Source organism: Otolemur garnettii, unplaced genomic scaffold (assembly GCF_000181295.1).
Source record: "Otolemur garnettii isolate 467f Iridium unplaced genomic scaffold, OtoGar3 scaffold00010, whole genome shotgun sequence".
NCBI lineage: Eukaryota > Metazoa > Chordata > Mammalia > Primates > Galagidae > Otolemur > Otolemur garnettii.
In genome coordinates, this window is record NW_003852405.1 from 13,781,755 (window position 1) to 13,787,779 (window position 6,025).

Below are 6,025 nucleotides of genomic sequence, written 5' to 3' on the forward strand. Positions count from 1 at the left end.
CCATTTGGCTATAATTTATAAAAATTTGGTTAAAACAACAAAGTTTTCTTAAGATATTAATTTGCTCTTAATGAAATTTCATGACCTATTTCCTTAAAACACACACACACACAACAGAAGGGTTTTCTTTACCATTTTGGCAAGTGGCCTAAAAGAAGAAAAGATAATAAATTTTATCAAGATAAGCCCTGTGTTGTCTTTATTAGTGTTTGGACTAACTAGAGAAACTAAATTTTATATAACTTTCTATATCACTTTTAGAGTTTTCTTTGCTGATTATCAATCTTGGTTAAATAAACAACCATTATTTTATAGCAACTTGTGATTCTATTTGAACAAATGTTTTGCATTTTTATCTTTGATATTTTACAAACTTTCTAAAATCAAAATTCTAAATCCAGTTTTTTTGGGTTTTTAAAAATATAGAACATTTCATAGATTTGTCTGTCATCCTTGTGCAGGGTCCATGCTAATCTTCTCTGTATCATTCCAACTTTAGTATATGTGCTGCTGAAGCAAGCACTAAATCCAGTTTTTTTTATCTCAAACTAGCTTTTTAAATATTAGGGCCACTGGAAAGTCTAAGAGAAGCATATCAGGTTTATCTGATATGTTAAAACTGTACAGGAAATATTGTCAAATATGAAATTGTGCTTAATTTTCTTTGGGTTATGTTTGTATATATGTTATTAATATATATTCTAATATTGTAAAATATTGATATGTCTTAATGTACATTATCAGTAATAATATGGTTATTATGGTAAAAATTGTATGCAACAAAATAACCAACTTTGTTTACCAATTATCTCTTTAACCATGACTATTCTAAGACTTTTTTCATCCATAGAGAATTATCATTTTACTTTGATTCACGTCAGAAAATGTTTTTTTAAACTGGCAAAGTTCAAAATTTGCTTTGTCAAGGAAAGTCATGGAAAGGACTGGCTAATAAATGGCCTTCATCAAAGTCAAAAACACTTGCTCTTCCAAAGTCACTGTTCAGAAAGTGAACAGTCAAGGCATATACTAGGAGAATATATTTTCAAAACATATATATGATAAAGGACTTTTATACAGAATATATAAAGAATTTTTACAATTCAATTCCAAGAAGTCATACAATCTAACTTTAAAAAATAATAATAAGCAAAATATTTAAAAGAATATTTCCACAAAGAAGAAATTGAATAAAAAGTAAGCACATTACAAAAAAGTGGTGAACATCATTAGTCAGAAGAAAACTTCAAAATAAAACAGTAATGAAAAACCAATGCACACCCACTCAACATGACAGGCAGTTGGATTATCAAGTATTTCTGGTGAGAATGTAAGGTAGCATAACCACTTTATAAAACAGTTTGGCAGTGTCTTACAAAGTTAAACATATATCCCAATTCCTAGACATTATTACTCTTAAGTATTCCAGGAGAAATAAAAATGTATGTTCACACAAAAACTCACATGTGAACGTTCATACCAGTTTTATTAATAATAGCCAAAAACTGAACACAAGCAAGGGATTCGTTTAAGCCCAAGAGTTTGAGGTTGCTGTGAGCTGTGATGCCACAGTACTCTATCAAGGGCGACATAGACTCTAGCTCAAAAAAATAAATAAATAAATAAATAAAATGACAAAAACCAAAAAAACCTACTGATACTTGCCTTAAAATGGATTAATCTCTTCAGGGCCAGGGCTGGTGGCTCACACTAATTATGCCAGCACTCTGGGATTTGAGTTCACCTATAATCCCAGCACTTAGGTGGGTGAATTGCTTGAGCTTAGGAGTTTGAGACAAGCCTGAGTAAGAGCAAGACCCTGTTTACACTAAGAATGGAAAAACTAGCCCCCATGTGATAGTGCACACATGTAGTCTCAACTACTCAGGAGCAAGAGAATGAGGTAAGATGATTGCTTAAGCTCAGGATTTTGAGATTGCTGTGAGCTATGATGCTATAGTATTCTAGCCTGAGACAACAGAGTGAGACTCTGTCTCAAAAAAAAATAAATAAAATAAAATAAAATAAACAAAAAAGAGAAAATCGATGAATCCCAAAAACATTATGCCAAGCGCAAAAAGCCAAACACAGGGACTATATACCATCTCACTCCATTTATAAGAAATTTGAGAAAGAAACAAAACTCTTGCAACAAACCATTATTGCTGTGAGTATTGGGTGAATGAGGTAATCATCAGCAAAGTAGAGCTAAGGAGCATTTGGGGCAATGGCAATGTGACTATGTTATTATTTTAGTGATGGTTCACAAGTGGATATATTTACCAACAGCATATGCATACAGCATAAGCATATACTGTATGCTTAAAATTGATGAATTTTATCTTATGTAATTTATACCTAAATGAAAACCAAAAAAATGTAATCCATGTGTTTCTTGTTCAACACTGTGAAACTCTGGTCACTGTGGACCATGTATCACTAATGCCTGTCACAATTCCCCAGACGTGGTGGTTATTTAATAAAGGAAGACTAAGTGACTGAATGAGCAATGTCCCATAAGAAACCTTAAAGTAATGCTTTACAAACCCCACATTTGCCTTGAATCCTACAAATATTACTGTACTAAGATTTCGGGGGTTCCTGGAGAACACTTGGACATAAGCACTGGATGCTGTTTCTGCCATCAGCTCTTTATAAGACATTGTGCTGCCTGGTGAGCTTTGGCTTCAGTTCAGTAAAAATTCCTGGCAAGATTTTACACAATCTAAAGTATATTGATATCCTCATAACTACTTGAAGCTCTTGAAATTTCATTTCATTTATTGGTCCGTTTTCCGAATGACACTCTCCAAGAACTTGTATCATTGTGTTTCTTTGGCAATTTTAGATACTTGTTTGGACAATCTGGGAATAAAGTTTGATTCCAAGGTGAATCACTTCATATATAATTCAATTTTTTAATAACTCCAAATAGAATCTTCTAGCTACTTTTTCCTCAAAAAACCAATCTTGGTTGTCAACAAAGCCTGAGCCAGCAACATAGATTTAGAAGTAGACTTTACTTTTGTTTTCTACTTTTCAGGTTTATTCCTTCACAGGAACAAAATATATTTTGCACAAGTATAAATTGAAGTTCCAAAGGACCAGCTTTTGTAGATCTGTGACATTCTGCCTTCCAAGGGGGAGTCACATCTTTTGTAGTACTTAGGCTCCATCATGGCAATTATTATTGAAGAGGTAAGCGGCCACCAGCAGCATTAACAGTCATCACATCTATAGCCGGGCTTACTCTTACCCCAGGGACTGTGGCTGAGCACGACTCAACTCAGTCCTGTGGGGAAACTAGAGTATATGTTTCCTGTGGTCACACCGTAAGTATAAACTACAGCTATGCAGAAGTTTCCTTTAAACAGGAAGTTATACTAACAGAAATATGTATTATTAGAAAACACTTTCTGTTGTGTAAGTTAAAAAAATAAAAAGTCGTTCAGAGATGCAGGATGTCCACTCTGACATGAACGCTTGTGTAGTCATCACCAACAAATGCCTAGAGGTTCGCAGAGACAGGTGGAACTCAGCTGTTTCAGATGATACTATCTCAGGCATTGACCTGATAAGATCATGGAGAACCATGGGAACTGATTTCCAAGGGAGATAAGTTCAGATTTACAAATAAGTTCTACTTTATGGGTGTATAACTGAGTTTGGGCAGAAATTTGAATCTGTTGAATTGGCCAGTAAACATTCCACAAAAACTTTAATTGAAATAAAAGTAAGATCTACTATAAAATCTCCTTCCCCTATAGCTACTCAGACAGTTACAATTATGTATTTCTCTTCCAAGGTCACGGGCACTACACAGTCTCATTACATATGATTTTCTTCACAGACCTGAATACTCTTTCTTACTACCCAGAGAAACTATCTGGGCATGTAATGAAAATGCAAATGCCCAGAAACCAAAGGAGAAAACAGTAGCCATATCATTCTTTCAACATCTCTGTAGAAAAATTGGAGAATTTTATTTATTGGTGGATGTAAAAGTAGAGAAAGGTTGGACAGCCAAGTACAGCATAACCTCAACATTAGAAAGAGCTATGCTGAACGCTTTCTTCAATCTTCAAATTCTAGAATATGGAAATGTTTTCTTGGTTTCCAAGATCTTTTTCCTAATCATATTGCCAATAGGGAATTCTAGGTTTCCTGTTCATCTCTTCAAAATGTCTCTCCAACTTTTATTACATTTTGAGCAATGCTTGTACCACTTGCCAAAATAGCATCCTGAATCACTGTTTTCACCTGGAGCCTATGAATAAGGTGACAGATTCCATCTATACCAACTTTGACATCCCACTTGCATCTAATGTTTTCTGGCTAATTACAAGTTCATTGTCCATTTAATTATTTTTTGATGTGAATCTACCGATGGGGACATTGATCATTTTCTCACAACAATCACTTTTATTTACTGTAGAAACAAAAGGGTCTCATTGAATGTATCTTTCAGTTTATGCCAGTCATTTCCTCCACTAAATAATTAGTTCATATGTAAAGGAGGCTGAAAAAGAAAGCCTGAAATCATATTTCAAAATTTACATTGAATTTCTCATTACCTGTCATGGAACTTTTTTTTCAAATTTAAAAAACAAAAAAGAAATGGTAATTTTTAAAAACAGCTGAGATTTTCACGAATAAAATAATTGATGGGCCACAGCACATCCACAGGTGGCTGAATTCTATAGAATCTATTCAGATATGCCTCAGCTCAGGAAAGTACAATGTCACTGCTTCAGAACTATTTATTATAAAGAAAATCAAGAGATTAAAGCAACTTAGATAGATGAGCCTCTGCAGGATGCTGGTAATATTGCTGTAGCTCTGGAGCACCACACCAAGCAAATTTGACAAGTTGATACTCTTATTAATAAGTATTTCCATTCCATGGGGCCGGAGCAAGAAAAGAGGCTCTTTTGAAATTACTCTCCATTTGTCTTTATTTTCTAAAAGATTAATTTGCTGTGGTACAATTTATATGTTAAACCACTACTCTCATAAAAAGTTCTGCTAACATCTATTGCTAAACTACTCTACTGTTTATTTCAACCCAGTGAGTGGTGGAAGTTAGAATGTTTTCATGTGTATCAAATGCTTGAGATCTAAGATTAACACAGGAAATAATTACCATGGAAAACATGTGCATGGATGGTGAGCAGTGTAAAGCAGTTATGTGGAATTATGCTGTGTGCACAGCAACAGGCAGTCCAGGTCCTCATGTTAGGACTGGAAATTTATTCCCCCTACTATAGTGAAGAGTAGTTGTAGAGTAAAAACTGTCAGCCGTGCAAGATTGGCTTCCAAAGAGAGCTCATATCCAATGACAAGCAAAGCACAGGGTATAAAAATGTAGCTTCTTCCTCCAACTAGGTACAAATATGAAGGGCCAGCCAGCTTCCAGATTACAGGTGACATTAACTGAGACCTATCTGTGATTATGTCATAGCCCACCTTCTCCTCCACTTGTGTGCTTCCATCCCCTTCAGCTTGATGGCTCTCACTAATGAAATTCCTGCATGGAACCTCACCTCAGAATTGATTAGCTTCCCAGGGAAAGGTGGTAGGTGGAATTCTAAGATGGCCCCCAAGATTTCTACCACCTTATATATATACCTTGTGTCATCTCTCCTCCCCTTGAGTGCTGAAAGAACTTGTGAATGTGGTGGGCTGACACTTTCATAATTAGGTTACACTTGAAGGCTAAGGGGAAGAGATTTTATAGATGCATTTAAGAGCTCCAGTCAGTTGACTTTGAATTACCATGAAGGGATCGCTCTGTGTGGGTCTAATAAGATGAGCCCTTAGAAGAGACATTTTCACCCTGACTTGGAAAAGATACCTGGAGTATTGAAAGAAGGGCAAGCCACTAAGGCGGCATGAAAGCCACTTCCAGGAGCTCAGGGTGACTTCCCACCAACAGTCAGAAGGATGGTTGGGTCCTTAGTCCTGGGTAGTCATTCAAGGGGACCAAACTCTGTTAATAACCTAAACATGCTCAGAAATAAAGCCT

At 35.4% G+C, this 6,025-nt stretch overlaps 1 non-coding gene across 1 annotated transcript; it reads right to left on the reverse strand.

Annotated features, from left to right (window-relative positions):
- Nucleotides 1-416: 416 nt before the first annotated feature.
- On the reverse strand, nucleotides 417-523 carry LOC111723347. The gene has a single exon (XR_002771911.1). It is a non-coding gene; the product is annotated as a U6 spliceosomal RNA (small nuclear RNA).
- Nucleotides 524-6,025: the final 5,502 nt, after the last annotated feature.